An 18,861-nucleotide genomic window follows, 5' to 3' on the forward strand; every position below is an offset into this window, starting at 1 on the left:
ATTCATTTATTTCAACATACATATTATCATCATCTTCAATCGCATCAACAGTATTATGAAAAACAACCATTAGGCAATATTAGCACTACCATCAGTAAACATACATTATTACAAAATATCACATTATACACAATATCACAAGCATACATCATTATGCATAGTCCCACAAGGTGAGACACACCGTAAGCAAGTGGAGTCTCGACACCATCTTGCAACAGTCTATCCTCGCGGTCTAGCCGTTCTTCAAGCTGGCGATACTTGTTCTTCTTAGGCCTCACACAACCATCACCCTGCAACTGCATCAATGTTATTTCTGTGTAGTTCTGTTCTGACTTTATCAGACTGATATGTCAACGAGATAAGTGATGTGTTCAGTTTAAACATAACATGAATCATTAATTTAATCACTCACTCGTATTAGTGTCAGTGCAGGTGAACTGTTCACGAGCTCAACACAGTGGTAAGGTGAACTGTGTTCACCAGCTCAGGGGTAACTAAAAAAGTGTATCACCTGTTGTTTCAAGAGATTAGCATGGTTCAGTGACCTGGAACGTTTAAACAATACCTGCTGGCAAACTGGGGACACACCGTTTCGGCGTAGCTGCTAAAACCGTTATCAAGCAAGTGATGTCTACTGGGTAGTCCCGTAAGTTAGACCAGAGACCACATAATAGATCTATTATTTGGTCTCTGGTTAGACCTTTGGGTCGAGGTAAAAATCCTTGGATGTTTGATGTTGTGACGACGGTGTTGTTTTAAGGGAAAAAGACACTAGATTTCTACAACATGTAAAATGTGTTAACTCAGCTCACCCAGGAAACGAAATAAGACACGTGTACCAGAATGTGAATGAATTTGCCAGTTATGGCAAATGCACAATTATTATACTCGAAAGTTTTCCCTACCTTTCGTGGTGGAAGATACATTTGTGTAAATGTTCATAATGAAAAATAGGAAAATGGATCACGTGAAGATGCATGCAGAATGACTGCATACAGATCAACACTCTCAACTGTCTTAATGACATAGTTTCTAAAATACCAAGAGACCACAACCACGGACCTGTACACAACGAAGTCAAGATAAATCTTTTCGGCTGTAGCAAAAATATTGACAATTAAAAGCAATCTCAATCTTGAATATATTGTGTCAGTGGCGGATCCAGGGGTGGGGGTGGGGGTGGGTGGGGTGTAATACAGTTACCTGTAGATGATAGATGTACACTGTGTACATAAACAATGTGTATAAATCATAATGGAAAGTGTGTGGTTTTGCCCACGATAGAATTTATTCAACAATGAATACTATGACGACATACCGAGTGTCACAGTTTTGATGTTTTTTTTCCTTTGTGAGAAAGTTTGACAAGGCCTTGGTGGTAAAAAACGATGCTTTTTCAGTGCTTCTGTATTCTCAAATCATCTACTATACAATAGTAGTATAAATTTAAGAGCTTCGGAACCTCAATGGAGGCTCTGACCTAGAAACATCATCCTTAAATAGGCTTTCTGACGTCATAGCGCACTTCCTGACCCTAATCTACACCAGATGTGAGTCTCTGACGTCCTTCGACCTTTGGAAATGAATACCTCACACACCTGAGTCAACAACATCCATCTAATTTTAGTTCATTGTCACCCACACGCTGTCTCCACTCCCATCTGACATCATATAATGCACCTAATAGCATCATCGATGTACCCAACGACTTTCATTTTAAGAGCTTCGGAACCTCAATTGAGGCTCTGACCTAGAAACATCATCCTTAACTGGGCTTTCTGACGTCAAGGCGCACTTCCTGACCCTAATCTACACCAGATGTGAGTCTCTGACGTCCTTCGACCTTTGGAAATGAATACCTCACACACCTGTGTCAACAACATCCATCTAATTTTAGTTCATTGTCGCCCACACGCTGTCTCCACTCCAATCTGACATCATTTAATGCACCTAATTGCATCATCGATGTACCCAACGACTTTCTATTTTTTTGGGAGGGGTAATGCACCTAATAACATCATCGATGTACGTAATGACTTTCTATTTTGGGGATTCATCGTCGCCCACGTTCTGTCTCCACTCCCAGATGACATTTAAATTTTGTGGGGAGTCAAATATTACACACACACACACCCACACACACACACACCCACACACCACCAAAACAGATCTATACATATATATATAGATATAGATATACAAGAGCTTCAAGTTTTAGCTGCACTTACACTTGCTCCCCAGCCATCATTTGCCTCAACTGTTTTCCAATATACCAGGAGAATGTCTAAACGTGCTGCTTCAGAAGATTCTACCAGTACCGACAAAGTCTTCAAACATATGGTGACAACTTTACCATTAGATGAACTCATGAGAAAAGCTGATGAAAATGGTATACTAATCAAAGAAGATACAACACGATGTCGAGTCAGCGAGCTGCCACCATGTCTTATAATGAAGATAGACTCCTACAAGGCAGTGGACGTCCGCAACGAGTCATTGTGGAAGGTGGTTTTAACTCCAATCATGCAGAAGGATGACGCTCGTCGTTTTGATATTCTACTAAACAACCAATACACACAGGCCCTAGAGTTTTCAACACATCTGGTATTCAAGGGACAGGGCCAATCAAGAAATAATTGCACCTTCAACAGACTTGAATTTTTTTCCTGCATGGAAGATGGAATTAATGAGGAGGAGGAAGAGGAAGAGGACGGAGAGGAAATGCCGGAAGCCCTGACACAATCTCTGTCTTCTTAGGTGAGTAATGATAAAATATTACTCAATTCTTCAAATGTTTAAGGATAATGTACTTGAGTGTGTAGCAGTTAATGTCACAAATGTTCTTTATGCAAATGCAAAGTTGTGTAAGGTTTTATTTGATATTATTTTATCTTAGAATATCACATTATATATTAGTTTTCTTGGGTGAATCAGAAGATAAGTTTATCCTCAATAACCATTTGTCAAGATAACAGATTATCTTCCCCGTTGGTTGTAATGTATGACCGTTGTAAATATATCATTATTAGTCGTCTATATTTTTACTATTTCATTTCAGATAGAGAAGACTTCTTGCTGGAATGTGTTTACATCAGTGTAATGTCATAGTAATCAGCCAATGTTCCATTATTGTAAACAGTCAGTATTCCAATATGATCCGACATTCTAATGTGAATCAATATTTTAATCATTTCTCAATAAACAATTAATTATAAGTATTTGTTTGTTTTGGGGTTGTTTTTTTTTGTTTTTGTGTGTTGCTATGTTCATAGTATAGATAGATATCACCGTTACCCAAGACCCTCAATTCACAAATAAAATAAAACGGATACAATTAATCAAGAGATAAAGATTATCTATTTTTTCATTATACTTCAATTTTGAGAATGCATTATCGTACTCTCTTGATTAATTGCACCTGATTTATTTTTGTGAAACAGTTTCCATCTTCACCTGTCAATGTTGATACTACACATGTGTTAACAGAAAATCTGCGCTCTTCGTTCTATGTAGACCAGAATGAAGTCTAAGCAAAAATAATTTCGGCTATGATTAAAAACAACACCATAGATGATAAGACAACACAATAATATCTCATAAAAATTATATTAACATTCCAACCCATACAGAACAAAGAGCACAGATTGACAACTCATTTCTCAAGGACCATAGTATCGATTCAACATCAAAGGCACGTGATTCCAATTGCACCAATAAGAAAGGATTTAAATCAGATCAATTCAATCGATGTCAGGATTTATTTTTCTCGAATATGTTACGGATTACAATTTTCTCACAACAACTTCAAGCGATATAATCATGGGTTGTATTCATGGAATTGTGACAAACGAACTAATCTGATTACTATGGATTCACATGACAACATCGAATAATGGTAATAAACTTCCACACAAAAAGGTTGTAGTTATATGTCAGTTAACTTTCAAGGAAAACGATTTTAGTTTAAATATCATTCAAGAAAAAACAAACTCAACACACTTACGACTGGGTCATATGTCAAGTAACAAGTTTTATTAATAACATCTCGTATATTCTTCCTAAAACGGAAGGCAATACCCGACGCTATCGCAACCACCAACGACACCACCAAAGAGACTACGGTTGTCCCTCACAGACTTTAGATCTGGAAAGAAAGAGAGAAAAAACACACGATAGTTTAGTATATGTGTGATGGAGTGGCAATTACAGTCATACTTTCAACTAATATACTTTTAGTTATAGAACTTGTAGTAGGAATTGTAATAGGTGGCCAATTGTCTGAAAGAAACCCATAAAAACATAATCAAATTGAATTTATAGTGTTTTCTTTATGCTAGAAACATCCTAGATTGAAAATTATTACAGAATCATACATCATATTGACCAAATCAAATCTCTGGAGTGAGGTACCCAGTTTACAATTGAGTAAACTAAAACATAAAGAATTTTGTCCGTTGATACTACATATTACTATATCCATAATTAGGTGTTCACACAGTAATCGTTATCTTCATGTACTCACCCTTACAAGATATTCCATTAACCCTTCATACTCGACACCCCAGGGCTCTGAATGTCATCACACCTCGCCCCCACTCCTAGCATGCTACCGAAATTAGTTGATAACATAGATTGAAGAATCTGAGAGGGGTAGCATGTTAAATATGTTTATTTCAATCAAAACGTAACTTATTTTGGTATTAAATTATACAGCTATCACGTTTCTCCATTTGCAATCCCATGCATAAACCCTCTGCAGCCTACACTTACTACAGAAGGCTTGGTGGTAGAACATAACCCTACTACGGTCATCAATGCCTACATTCTTAGTTTTCGACACCTTAAATCTATGCATGGTTATGTTTTCATTTACTAATGAGAATGTTTTCACATGTTTCATGTCAATGAAACTGCTTCAAGGTCCTCTGGTGATTGAGTAAAAATGTGGGCTATCGTTAACAATATATTCTCGAGACAAAATAATCAGATAAAAAAATAAAGGAAACGGTATTGAAACATAGACAAAACTGACATAGAAAAATAACATTATGCCAAGTACACACATCTGATATAACTCAAGTTTTGTCATATAATCTAAAGTAAATGATTCCGTACATAGTGTTATAGGGACCAATGCATGCATCCATCGTCCAAATATTTGTACTCAAGACATGTAAGACTTTATTGTAACATATAAATATATATCACGCTAAGCTGTATTTTAATCACTACCATACATCCTTATCACTACCGCATCGTACATTGACTCGTCAGCCCATTCATTATTGTATAAGACATTTATAACCTTCATCGGTAATCTCCCTTGGTCGTGTCTGTCATCACATCAACTGGCCAAGGAAGTGCTATTGTTTTTCTGTCTGTCCATTGATGAGTCGTCGCCTGTCCATTGTTGTAAAAAACTGTTTATCATCCAAAACTGTGTTCCACAGGAGATATCGCTTGTGTGAGATCAAACGATATCTCCTTTGACAGTAGATTTTGTACAATGCCCTGACAATGCTATGACGTCATGTACTTGATGACGTCACAATGCTATGACATCGCTGCACTGCAAGTCTAATGGCAGTACCATGTTCAAAGATGTACATTTTTCATTGAAAATTAATGAAGAGTGATTTTGGATGATAAATAGAATCTCACCCTCGTGTCTTCTGATATCAAATATATCAACACTCGGCAAGCCTCGGATATTTGTAACTTTATCAACTCGTGTTGATATAATTGATATCAGAAGACACTTGGGTGAGATTCTCTATATATATACTTAGTATGCTCACATCTAGACAGTGCAGGAGTACGAGTTCGGTATTTGGACTGTCTGTTGGGACGACCACGAGCAGGATAATGCCACTCGTAGGAAACGCCCTGGGGGGTTGAGCATGAACTATGCTCACCTAAGTTATGTCTTGTGTATTTGTTTGTCATGTAACTAAAGAAGTTTGAGCTCAACGTATTTATTCGTCTTGTCAACGTATTCTACCTACACTTCGTCTTAATTCTGAGCTAATTCCCCAGTCGACACATACACCACGCGTTCACAATAGTTTCCTTATTAACTTGAGTGAGCTGTTTATTAAAATGTTTTGACACTTTTTTAACTTGAAATGAATTAGGTCAGCAAATAATGTAAACTCAAAATGAAATAATACGACCCCTCAACAGATGTATCTGTTATAATAAACAACACGTCGACATGCATTAACCCTACACAATAAAACATGATTGTTTACCATATACATTCTCATTTCTCATTCTTTTTACGTGAGAAAACACCTCAAAGTTGTTATATAACAGGAAAATTAGCATTTAGTTTTAAAATATATATAGAAAACTTGTAATACATTTATGATTTTTACACATATATGATCGAAGGTCTTATCGAAATGGTGCTTCTCTAAGTCCGATTCGGCTCAATTGTAAATATGCCAAGATCCTTAATCTCCTTCAACTTTAGGAGAGGTTCTACTGGAAATCCAGCCCTTTTAATTCTTAGGGTCCTCTTGTCTCTGTCGTAGATGAAGGAGGTGTCGTCCTCCTCGATCGTCAGTAAGACACGGAAAGTTGGAATAAAGTCCCTCTTGTTGAACAGTGTTTGTTCATCCAGAAGCTGGTTGATTATCCACTTTAAACGTCCCGACACTTGATAATTTAGTAGTTGTCCCCTAACAGAAATCTGAAATTCACTCGTTGTTAAAAAGTAACAGCAAATCCATTATCATGAACTTGAGGAAACTGTTTTGTCTTTTTGAGGAAATTTCTACCGAGGGGTTCATTTTATATAAAATGTTTATTCGTGGGTTGATCGAATTCGGAGCGTAAGTTCTAAATGTAGGAGTATGTAATTATGTATATATAAGCAAGTATATTTTAATTTGTATTTTAATCACTAAGTCTAGCCCTAGCTTAACCACTCAATCTAACCTGCTTCACTTTCACAATAGCACTCTCACCCTTGCGCTTACGTTGTCTATTGTATCTATTGTCTTGCCCCAGCCCCAGGCTCCTAGTTTCAATAGCAGGGTGTTTTGTGGGTCAGCTATCATTTTCCCTTCAGTCTGTCTGGTCACTGGTCACAGCTAGCAACAGCTTATAACAGGTTAGTTTACATATGGATTGTGTATTTTATGTTTTCATGTTTAGTGTGTATGTATTATTTCTTAACTTCCTTTAAAGCATGTATCATATTATATGTGGTAAATATTAATCAAATTAACTATCTGTTACATGCGCCAAACTTTGCATGAATGAATGAATGTATGTATGAGGGAAGGCTTATTAGAACAGATATTTTATGTACAGTAGATTGATAATGTACAGAAGTAGAATGTTATATATTATTGGATTTGTATATGTTTATGTTCAGGTGTGGCAAACATAGTTCCTGACGTTTGTGACGGTAACGGGCACAGTGCCATACACTCGGTGAGGGTTCCTTTGTATTATATTGTAAACAATCATGTTATGCACTTGTATGATACCACATGTGTATCTTCAAATATAAACATTATATACAATTGTAGAACTTATTGCTAAGCCTCACATGTATTGTAGCGCATTTTGATGCAATGTATTTATTCCTTTATAGGGCCTTCTTCAGTTATTGCCAATAAACTGACATCTACGAAAAATATTCGCCTTTGTGGTATCTACAAAACCACTCCGGTTACATTGGCGTCGTCGGCAGGATGTAGATGTTCAGAAGTAACAGTGATGCAACCAGTGACAAGGGACAATGATGGACATCAACTTTCCATAGATGGAAGGGAACCGTAATGACCAAGTAATGTAACACTACGGTACACAACCAGACACTTTGTTACACATGAGTTTCGGCCTTGAGCTTACTACTTGGCTTGTAGATATTTGAGACTCTTGTATTGTGCAAGTGATATTGACTCTGATTGAAAACGCGTGTCACACTCTGTATATCCCATTGTGCGTTTTATGAATGACATTTATATATATGAAGAGAAGAGGATACCTATGCTGTGAACAAGCTAACCAAAATTTATTTTGGATTATGTTCTTGTATGCAATGCAATAATTCAGAATTTGCCTGTTATGTATTTGCTTTGTGGGTGTGTTTTTGCGCAGTGCACTTTGTTTATAGTGTTGATCATGTCGGCCGGTCATTAGTCACATCATGTTAGTTTCATCAGTATATAGTCATTAGTTAGATTATTTATTAGTCTTGTCAGTTGATAGTGTGTAATTAGGTTATTTGTTTGTTCTCTCAGTAGATCATCAGTAGACATATTGTCTATGTCAGTAGGTAGCTAGCAGTTAGGGCATAAACTAAACAGTCCCTGAGTTGGAGGCTCAGGTGGATCAGCCACATAACGTGTCAGAACTTTGCTGAATAGACGCGTCCTCAGGCACTTTATCTCCAGTGGTCGTGGGTTTTAATAATAATAATAATAATAATAATTGCATTTATATAGCGCATCATTCACTAATAAATGCTCTGTGCGCTTAAGATGGAAATTGACACTTGAAAAGAAATGTTTTGAGGCCAGTCTTAAAAGATGTTAGTGACTCGCTGGTTTTGAGTTCTCTGTGTGTTCCACTGATGTTCATATATTTGTAAGCAAGTTATGCTCGTGGTTTGCACTGAGTGGTAAACGTCTGAGACCTGCATCATTTGGGTTTCCCTCACACATCAAGCTGACATGCCGTGATATAACTGAAGTATTGTTTACAGCGGCAGTACACCAAGCTCACCCAGTCCTGTAGTTAGTCATTACTAGTCAAATTAGCTTAGTTAGTTAATTAGTTAGTTTGAGATTAGCTATTTGTGATATTGTAAGTATTCTATTAGTACATCGCATTTAGTTGATGTTCAACATCTGTTTGTCGGGATGATACATTTGTTTTGTGCGAATGATGTATGCCTGATTAGCACCTACTTATCACTCAAATACCTTGAATAAACATTTAAAGTATAATGTAGTTCCACAATAAAGTACTTAAATCAGTTTATATTCAATCCATAAACCGGTAAATATTTTATGGTGTTTGTTGGTCATATAACTCAGTTGGTCATAAAGTGTGTGTTTTTTGTCTCTTCTGGGTTTATTTCTTGGTCCCTCATCTTGAATATATTGTCCTTTTCTTCCTTTTGTGTGTGTTTATCTGCAGCGGTCGCAAAGCTTACACCTGCACATCATGACTAACCACTGCACCAGTATAGCATATTCAGTACCATGTTGAAGGTTAGGTTTTCATTCTCGGTAGGGCATCACTTTGAACATTTTGCTGCGCTGTGGTGATCCACCACATTCATATTTCTTCTGTGCTAACTGTGCCATACTTTACAGTTAGTGTTGTTTCCCCTCCCCAACATTTTGCTCATTGCTTGCTGTTAGTACCACTAACAGACATGTCGGAACATATGTCAGAAGAGGAAGTTGCTCAACTTGTTGCAACATTCAAGCAGCTTAAAGTAAAACCTAAGGCTGAGTCCCCAGAAAGTTTGTTAAAATGGATGGCTGATTATTCAGCTGTCTCTGTGAAAACAGAAGGTGTTTCACATGACTCTGAACCTCAGTATCCTGGTCCCCCATCAGCAGCTCAGATGGTTACTGTATCTCACCCTCCAAGTTTACCTTGCTTTTCCGGAGATGAAACTAAAAGTAACGTGTCTTATGACCTATGGAGATATATGAAGTGGATTGCATATTGAAGGATAAAGCACATACAAGGGCAACAATCGAACATTCGATCAGGAAGTCTTTGAGAGGGGAGGCAGCAAGGGTTGCCATGCGATTAGGTTCCACCGCTTTTCTTTCTGCTCTATTGGATAAACTGAAGTGTGTTTTTGACACAAGTGATAGTCCCGTAAATGTACTGGCGGCCTTCTACACAGCACGACAGCGGGAAGATGAGGATGTCAACACTTGGTGTTGTCGTCTAGAAAGATTTATTGCAAAAGCGGTAGAAGCTGGTGAGGTTAGCTCTCTAGACACCAACAAGCTCCTTCATTCCATGCTTTGGACAGGACTTAAGCCATCAATCAAAGATGTCAGCGGACACAAGTTTGATCTGTTTTCGGACTTTGACGTTTTGCGGCGAAACTTCGACAGATTGGCGAGCGTATAACACTCAACGTAGAGGGAAGGAAGGTAGAACTAAAGGGAAACTGTCTGCCACAAGTATGTCTGCTGTTTCTGAAACACCCCTCTAACAGAGATGAAGGAACTTCGAGGGAATGATCAAGAGCCTTACTTCTTCTGAGGTTGCATCTCTGAAGAAACAACAGCAGCCTCCTCTGTATCACTATCAACATCCTACCGGAGAACAAGATAACATTAACTCCAGGACTTATAATCAAACTGACAAGGGGCAGCACTGGATATTATTCTCAACCTTCTTTCCAGAAACATCAGCATGATCATCTATCATACAGAGGAAGATCCAGAGGACAACCTTTCGAGAGAGATGTGCAGTGTTTTCGTTGTGGGCAGTTTGGGCATATAGCCTCAGGATGTAGAGTCAGGATGGATCACAGTCGTCAGCATTTAAAAAGGGAGGCGGCCTATATGAAGGGGTGGTCCATAGGTCTCAACAGACGACAGATGGGTACTCAGAGATATGAAACAACTGCACTTGTAGGAAATGCCAATGAAGTTGATGTCTGTATTCAAGGAATCAAGACAAGGGCTTTATTGGACACAGGAGCTACAGTCTCTACAGTGAGTCAGGCATTTTATGATCAGTATCTCTCCGGTATTCCTATCACCCCAATCACAAATGTCTTGGATATTGAGTGTGCTGATGGACAGCCCCTGCCATACTCAGGTTACATTCAGCTGGACCTAGAGGTTAATGGGATTGATGCTGAACGCCAGCCATGTCTTCTGCTTGTTGTTCCTACAAGCAACTATAATTACAAGGTACCGGTTTTGCTTGGAACCAATATGTTATCAGTTTACTTAGGAACCTGTAGACAACAACATGGGGAGAAGTTTCTGCAAGATGCCAACCTTTATACACCTTGGTATTTAGCTTTTAGGTGTATGGTACTGCAGGAACGGGATCTTGTTCGACAGGAATTTAAGCTCCGGACTAGTCAGAAGTGTGCAGGAGTGAAGAAGGTTGTCATCCCACCCAATTCAGAAGTCACTATCACTGGCTACATTGACAAGGCACTTCATTACCGCAATACATGTGCTATATTGCAAAGTACTAGCCGTTCAGCTATTCCTGATGATCTTGACATCTCAACCAGCTTGATAACATACAGAGAGAGGATTTGTAGATGTCAACATTTTCAAACATTATTACCACAAGAACAGTAGTCATTCAACCCCCGTGCCCTTTTGTGTGAGATACGGCCTGTTGTTGTTGAAGAACAGCCTTCTATGACAGATGTGTCACAGGACAAGAGATTCACTCTTTAACAGGATGGATATAGAAACTTCACAGATCTCAGGCACTCAATGCGAAGAGGGATTAAGGGTTATCTCGGACTACTTGGACATATTCTCTCATGGTGATCTTGACCTTGGACACACTAGTGCAGTGAAACACGGATAGATCTCATAGATGAGCGACCCTTTAAACAGCGACATAGGAGAATTCCGCCATCTATGCATGCTGAAGTAGAGATCATCTGCACCAACTATTAGCAAATTAGGTCATCCGTCGATCACGATCACCTTGGTCTTCAATGTGGTATTAATACGCAAGAAATGGGACTCTAAGGATGTGCATTGATTTTAGACAGCTAAATCAGAGAGGACTATTAAGGATTCCTCACGCTCTCTCCTAGGTTGAGGGAGATGTTTGATACACTTAGAGGATCAAAATTCTACTCCCACAATGGACATGAAGAGCGGATACCACCATGTTGACTTAGAAGAACATCACAAGGAGAGAACTGCTTTCTCATTAGGACCCTCGGATTCTTTGAATTCAACCCCGGATGCCCTTTGGTTTGTGCAACAGTCCGCCACTTATCAGCGCCTCATGAATGACTGTTTTGAAGATATGCACTTAAAGATATGCCTTATCTACATGGATGACGTCATTGTCTTTGCGGATACCTTTGAAGAACATCTGGACAGGCTAAAGAAGGTGTTTGAGAGAGGCTCGAGATTCTGGAGTTCAAGCTCGCTCCAGATAAGTGCAGCTTCTTCAAAGACAAGATCAAGTTCTTAGGACATATTGTATCAGGACAAGGCATTGAACCAGATCCGGCTAAAGTTGAAAAGATAAAGACATGGCCCTAAACCAAAGAATCCAGCAGAGGTTAGACAGTTTCTTGGATTTGCAGGGTATTACCGGAGATTTGTGAAGAACTTTGCTGCAATCACCAAGCCCCTGTCAAGTCTTATGCCTCCACCAACACAGACAAAGAGAACACAGAAGAAAGTTGCCCAACAGCCGTGGATATGGGGATCTGAGCAAGAGAAGGCATTCCATCACTTAAAACAGCTTCTGGTTTCGCCTCCTATTCCCAGCCTCATGAGACTACAGCCTACCATTTGGGCTCCATACAGATGCTAGTACACATGGACTGAAGGCTGCTCCTCTATCAAGAGCAGGATGGAAAGAAGCGAGCTATTGCATATGCCAGTAGAGGACTAAACAAAGCTGAGAAGAACTACTCTGCACATCGTCTTGAGTTCCTGGCTTTGAAGTGGGCAATTACTGAAAAGTTCAACGATTACCTCTATGGTACCAAGTTCAGAGTTTATACAGATAACAACCCGTTGACCTATATTCTAACCTCAGCTAAACTTGGCCTTAACAGGACATAGATGGTTAGCATCCTTGGCAGCCTATGATTTTGACATCAAGTACGGCCTGGAATCAACAATGCAGATGCAGATGGCATGTCCGATCTACCAGACCTAGAGACAAGTGGAGGAAATGAGGCATATGCCAGGCGACTCTGTAAAGGCTGTGTGCAACATCATTCATACCCAACCTTATGTTGAGAGTTTATGTTTGCAGGCTGGCGTTACTCTGGAAGAGAACTTAGACACTATTGGTGTCCCTTTTAGCCAGGATGTCAAAACAGGACTGGGAGAAAGGCACAGTACCAGGACCTTATCTTGAGACAATGGACAAGATGTTTACAATCCAACAACAAACCAAGGAGACAGGATTTCTGTGATTCCCCTACACATTCAGCATTGCTCAAGATCTCTAGGAATCTTCATCTTGAACAGGGAATTTTGTACAGAGAAGTGTCAATTAACGGACAAACTAGACAGCAGTTAGTTTTACCAGCTGAGTACATCAAAGATGCATTAGAAGGCCTTCATGACAATATGGGTCATCCAGGACGAGACCGAACTTTGTCTCTCTTGAGAGACAGATTCTTCTGGCCAGGCATGTCTAAAGATGTTGATGAATTGATTACAAATTGCAGGAGATGCATCTGCCGGAAGACTCCAACCAACCAGAGAGCTCCACTCATAGGAATTGAAACAACTCAGCCACTAGAGTTAGTATCCATGGATTTCTTGGACCTTGAACCATGCAAAGGAGGGAAACACTGTGTGTTAGTTGTCACGGATCATTTCACAAGATATGCACAGGCATATGTCACCAACAACATGACAGCTAAAGCCACAGCAAAAGCTTTCTTTGACAACTTCATCGTGCATTATGGGATTCCACAGCGCATACACTCTGATCAAGGTGCCAACTTCGATGGAAATCTTATAAAGGAATTGTGTTTATTAACCGCATGAAGAAATCCAGAACAACACCATATCATCCCATGGGTAGCGGCATGTCGCGAGAGGTTTAATCGCACATTATGTGATATGTTAGGAACTTTGTCCCCTGACAAGAAAAGCGATTGGAAATCTCACATTGGGCCTCGTACATGCTTATAATTGCACACGGCATGATTCAACTGACAGTCCACCGTTCTTCTGAATGTTCGGGTGAGAACCACGTCTCCTCTCGATCTTGCCTTTGGTTAGAACTTGGAATGACACAGACGTCACTCACTGAGTATACCAGATCACTCAGAAAACGATTGAAGGACTCATATGAACTAGCTTTGGCTTCAGCTAAAACATCTCGTGACAGGCAGAAGAAAGGATATGACATGGTGAGAGGAGCCGCTTTCTGCAGACTGGAGATCGCGTACTAGTAAAGAAATTGGCATTTGATGGTAAACATAAGCTTTCGGACAAGTGGGAGGAGGATCCTTACATTATTCTGTCCCAGCCTAATCAAGATGTTCCCGTCTTTGTAGTGCAGAAAGAGAATGGTGAAGGTCGACAGAAGACTTTGCATAGGAATCTCCTTTTGCCAATCGGCACTCTTCATGGCTTTGATAACGCTGAGTCATCACCTGAAGCAGAGTCTCCAACATCAGACCCAAACCCGTACCAAGGCCAAGACGATCTAGACCACAACCAAAGTCAGATAATGTACTACCAGTTGATAACACCAACCAGGAAGACATCATTGTAGAGATCCACAAAAATAGAGGTGCTGCAGCTTCTGGTATTCCTACAGATACCAAACAGGATGTTTCTGCGAATCACGGATACTGCTACTCAGGCTTAAAGTGGTGGCGATCATGAGGCTGAGATAGCAGTGGAACATATCTCTGGTGACTCCGGTCACATCCCAGGAGAGGGAGAAACAGAGATGAATCCTTCTGATGCTGAAGTGGATGAAGACGCTGGTGTTAATACTCCAGATCTACACAGAGATGATGTCATTCCTGAGAATGAAGAAGCAGGAGCAAATAATGATGTTCTGGACTCGGCGTGTCTTCACCTGAAGCAGTTGAAGAAATGGACACCGCAGATGACTCTGCTCCAGATGCTAATGGATTCGATGTTGTTCCACAAAGGTCAACACGTGCTAGGCAACCCCCTAGTTGGGTGCGTTCGGGACAGTATGCACTTAGCCATATCACAGCAGAACCAGATTGGATGGCTAGGGTTCGGTACCTAGAGCATTTAACCAATGCTGGAACATTAGAAGAGACTGCACCGGACATCACGAAAGCTTTTCTAAACATTCTCACTCGCCAGAACACAGAATGACAGAGACGTCATTTTCCTGGGGAGGGAAGAATGTAGGAGTATGTAATTATGTATATATAAGCAAGTATATTTTAATTTGTATTTTAATCACTAAGTCTAGCCCTAGCTTAACCACTCAATCTAACCTGCTTCACTTTCACAATAGCACTCTCACCCTTGCGCTTACATTGTCTATTGTATCTATTGTCTTGTCCCAGCCCCAGGCCCCTAGTTTCAATAGCAGGGTGTTTTGTGGGTCAGCTATCATTTTCCCTTCAGTCTGTCTGGTCACTGGTCACAGCTAGCAACAGCTTATAACAGGTTAGTTTATATATGGATTGTGTATTTTATGTTTTCATGTTTAGTGTGTATGTATTATTTCTTAACTTCCTTTAAAGCATGTATCATGTTATATGTGGTAAATAATAATCAAATTAACTATCTGTTACATGCGCCAAACTTGGCATGAATGAATGAATGTATGTATGAGGGGAAGGCTTATTAGAACAGATATTTTATGTACAGTAGATTGATAATGTACAGAAGTAGAATGTTATATATTATTGGATTTGTATATGTTTATGTTCAGGTGTGGCAAACATATTTCCTGACGTTTGTGGCGATAACGGGCACAGTGCCATACACTCGGTGAGGGTTCCTTTGTATTATATTGTAAACAATCATGTTATGCACTTGTATGATGCCACATGTGTATCTTCAAATATAAACATTATATACAATTGTAGAACTTATTGCTAAGCCTCACATGTATTGTAGCGCATTTTGATGCAATGTATTTATTCCTTTATAGGGCCTTCTTCAGTTATTGCCAATAAACTGACATCTACGAAACATATTCGCCTTTGTGGTATCTACAAAACCACTCCGGTTACATAAACATTCTGATTCATCAAAAAGAAACACACAAAAAATGCACTGAGGGGTTGATTTGTTAGATATTACGTCAATTTTAATTTTCTCAATATGTTGGAGGGGTGTGTTATAGTTCTTACTGAATCATATATTTTTCTGTGCCTGTGCAGGCCTTAAGTAGTAAAAACATATTTTTTTGCAGTACCTCATGCACTTTCCTCTGGGTGTACGTGTGTGTGTGTAGGTGTCGAGAGGTGTTGAGTCAGAAGAAAAAAAAAAAAATTTAGGAACATGCAGTGAGTACAATCGAGCAACAATACCATTCTTCCTACGCCTCTGATCACACGCACACGTATCAAGTGACCCTATTTTCTTGAGACAAACAGATGTGAAATATGAACCGTTGTTGTGTAGGTGTAGATCTTAGCCATATGGAACTTCTCTATCCCTTGATCTATATGGATCTACCAAGATTAAAACAATTTCACCATCATCCACTTTAAAAGATACCTATACGGGTTTTCATGACAACTTATTTAGGGTTTGATACTGTCGCAATTAGGAGATAAAATTTAGTACAGAAGTAAACACTCTTCAACACGTTGACTGACACCACGAGTATACGAGTTCGTAATATCAACGTCTATTCGAATTTACCACTACGAGTTATCTCGATTGTAGCTGCATCAGCATCATTTGAAAAAAAGACCAGGTTTCACAAGCTTGGTAAAACAGGTACAAGAAGCAATCGTCTCCTGGCAGTAACAAAGAATGTCAGGAGACGTTTGTTTCTTTGTACCTATTTTGCCAGCATGTGAAAACTTGTTTTAAAATACAGTTGATGCAGCTACGAGATAACTCGTAGTGGCAAACTCGAATAGAATTGGCAGTAATACGAGTATACTCGTGAGACACAAATCAACGTGTTTAGACTATAAATATTCCAGGTCTAAGGTCATTTCCCTCGCTATAACACACTCAATGTAATGTCTCAGAGAAATGTCCGTGTGTGCGTTATAACGAGTCAAGTAAGAAAGAGTTCCGCCCGTATCCACCAAACCCCCACCCCCCACCCCACCCCCCACCCCCACACACCCCCACCCTCTCCAAACAAAATTCATTCTTTCCGGGGGATCCTTTCCCTGGAGGGTATATTGAAAAAGGGGCGCTTTCATAATTTTTTTGGGGGTGGAAGCGTTTAATGGGGGTTTAGATATTTGGGGGTATATTAAAAAAGGGGGGGAGGCAAAAATTACTTCCTGCTGGTCCTTATTCTTCCATCCTCCCCGATTCTATACATCCGGTTTCAGCTATCATTTACTGCAGCACACATCAATTGAGTTATCTCCCTTCATGAATTACATTGCAAATGTTTGTGTCTTACCTGGGATTCGATCCACTGTTCTCTATCTGTCTTTGCTTCCGGTCATCTGAGCTTCCGTAGTGTGATCACAGCTGTTTTGTGATTGACGAGAAAAGCTGATAGTTTCTTGATTTTATGTTTAGCGATATTGTTAGTGTGACGTATAGAGAACTTTCTTCACAACTGATGTTGTGCACTTTCAGTTTTGTGAAGGTGTCTGTTGACTTCAGTGTATTTGCTTGTGTGACCTAGATTTGTACACGCCTATTTCATGCGCTGTATGATAGCTTCGTATATAACTTTTATAACATTTATAACTTGTGTGATTGGGCGCATTATGTGTTCTGGCAGATGTTGCACGAGATTTGAGCCTATGTATTGACTTGGAAAGGTAAAATCGACTTCTTTCTTGCCTTGAAACTGAGAACATACGAACATACAGCTACCATGTCCTCAGATGACATTTTTCCACCAAATTTGCCTCGCTCACGTTCACATTCAAGTGAAAGCTCCCTATATCCTCTGTTGGATTTGTTATCATCGGGTGACATCACCCCAGGTCAACATAGACTGAGAGACGATTCCGACGATGACTCACCTATTTTTTTTTGCAGGTTACTCCCGACTTTATGACTGAAGAACATACGAATGACGGCCAGGCATCTTCTGTAAGTTCCGTCTCCAGCACGGGTTAGTCTCACTTACTAACACATGAGTTTAGGGTGAGGTTTCCACAAGTGTGTTTTACGGTGTTTTACCAGCACAAGCTCACTGCCCTAACTGTCACCAAGTACTAACACGCACATATGGTATTAACAGAAAGGGTGAGAAAGTGGCTTTCATATTTCAATGTAATAAAAAGGTATGCAACAAATGTAACAAGAACCAAGTTCCTGCACGGAGGAGTACATGGTTTTCTGGTTCCAATTTGTCTTTGAATAAGACTATTCTCCTCCCTTACTGTTTTGCTCATAAGATGAGTTACAGTGACACAATCATAGAAATCAGTATTGATTGTGATAAGGATGGGAGAGTACAGGAAACATCTAGAGAAACTGTAGCGGACTATTTCATGTACTGTCGGGAGGTATGCTCTTCGGTCGTGGAAAGGAACAGTTCGAACATGATAGGGGGTCCGGGCTAGACGGTAGAGATGGATGATAGTACGTTTGGTAAACGTAGGTATCATCGGGGTAGAGTAGTCGAGGGCCAGTGGGTTTTGGGTGGAATTTGTAGATAAAGTAGGGAATTATTTTTGGTGCCAGTGGACAAACGTGACAAACAGACGCTTGAGAGGATCATCACGGACAATATAGCTCGGGGTAGTCACATTATTACGGACGGTTGGAAGGGTTACGACGGACTTGGTGACCTCGGATATATTCACACCAACGTAAACCATTCGGAAAATTTCAAAGGTATTTCAGCATAATGTTGGTATTTATAATGTTCACGTCTTTGTACTTTGTTTTGCCTTCTGAAATTGTATAATTGTAAATAATTCCGTTTTAACCACTTACCGATCCAGTGACCGCTGCATGCACCAATTTACTAGAAAATAGATGGTGGTGCGTGAAGCGACAGCTACCGGCCTCACATAAT

General features: G+C 39.7%; 3 long non-coding RNA genes across 3 annotated transcripts in view; 1 reads left to right on the forward strand and 2 right to left on the reverse strand.

Annotated features, from left to right (window-relative positions):
• Positions 1–17,926, reverse strand: part of LOC124274517 — a 61,479-nt gene extending 43,553 nt beyond the window's left edge. The window contains exon 1 of the long non-coding RNA XR_006897963.1: positions 17,281–17,926. This is a non-coding gene — a long non-coding RNA (uncharacterized LOC124274517). The remainder of the gene's footprint in view (positions 1–17,280) is intronic.
• LOC124274518 lies at positions 4,004–4,606 on the reverse strand. The gene is made up of 2 exons (XR_006897964.1): positions 4,523–4,606; positions 4,004–4,144 (listed from the first exon to the last, which is right to left on the reverse strand). It is a non-coding gene; the product is annotated as an uncharacterized LOC124274518 (long non-coding RNA).
• LOC124274516 lies at positions 6,825–7,917 on the forward strand. Its single transcript, XR_006897962.1, has 3 exons — positions 6,825–7,117; positions 7,385–7,443; positions 7,607–7,917. It is a non-coding gene; the product is annotated as an uncharacterized LOC124274516 (long non-coding RNA).
• Positions 17,927–18,861: the final 935 nt, after the last annotated feature.

Source organism: Haliotis rubra, unplaced genomic scaffold (assembly GCF_003918875.1).
Source record: "Haliotis rubra isolate DU_JTF1 unplaced genomic scaffold, ASM391887v1 Scf191, whole genome shotgun sequence".
NCBI classification, from domain to species: domain Eukaryota; kingdom Metazoa; phylum Mollusca; class Gastropoda; order Lepetellida; family Haliotidae; genus Haliotis; species Haliotis rubra.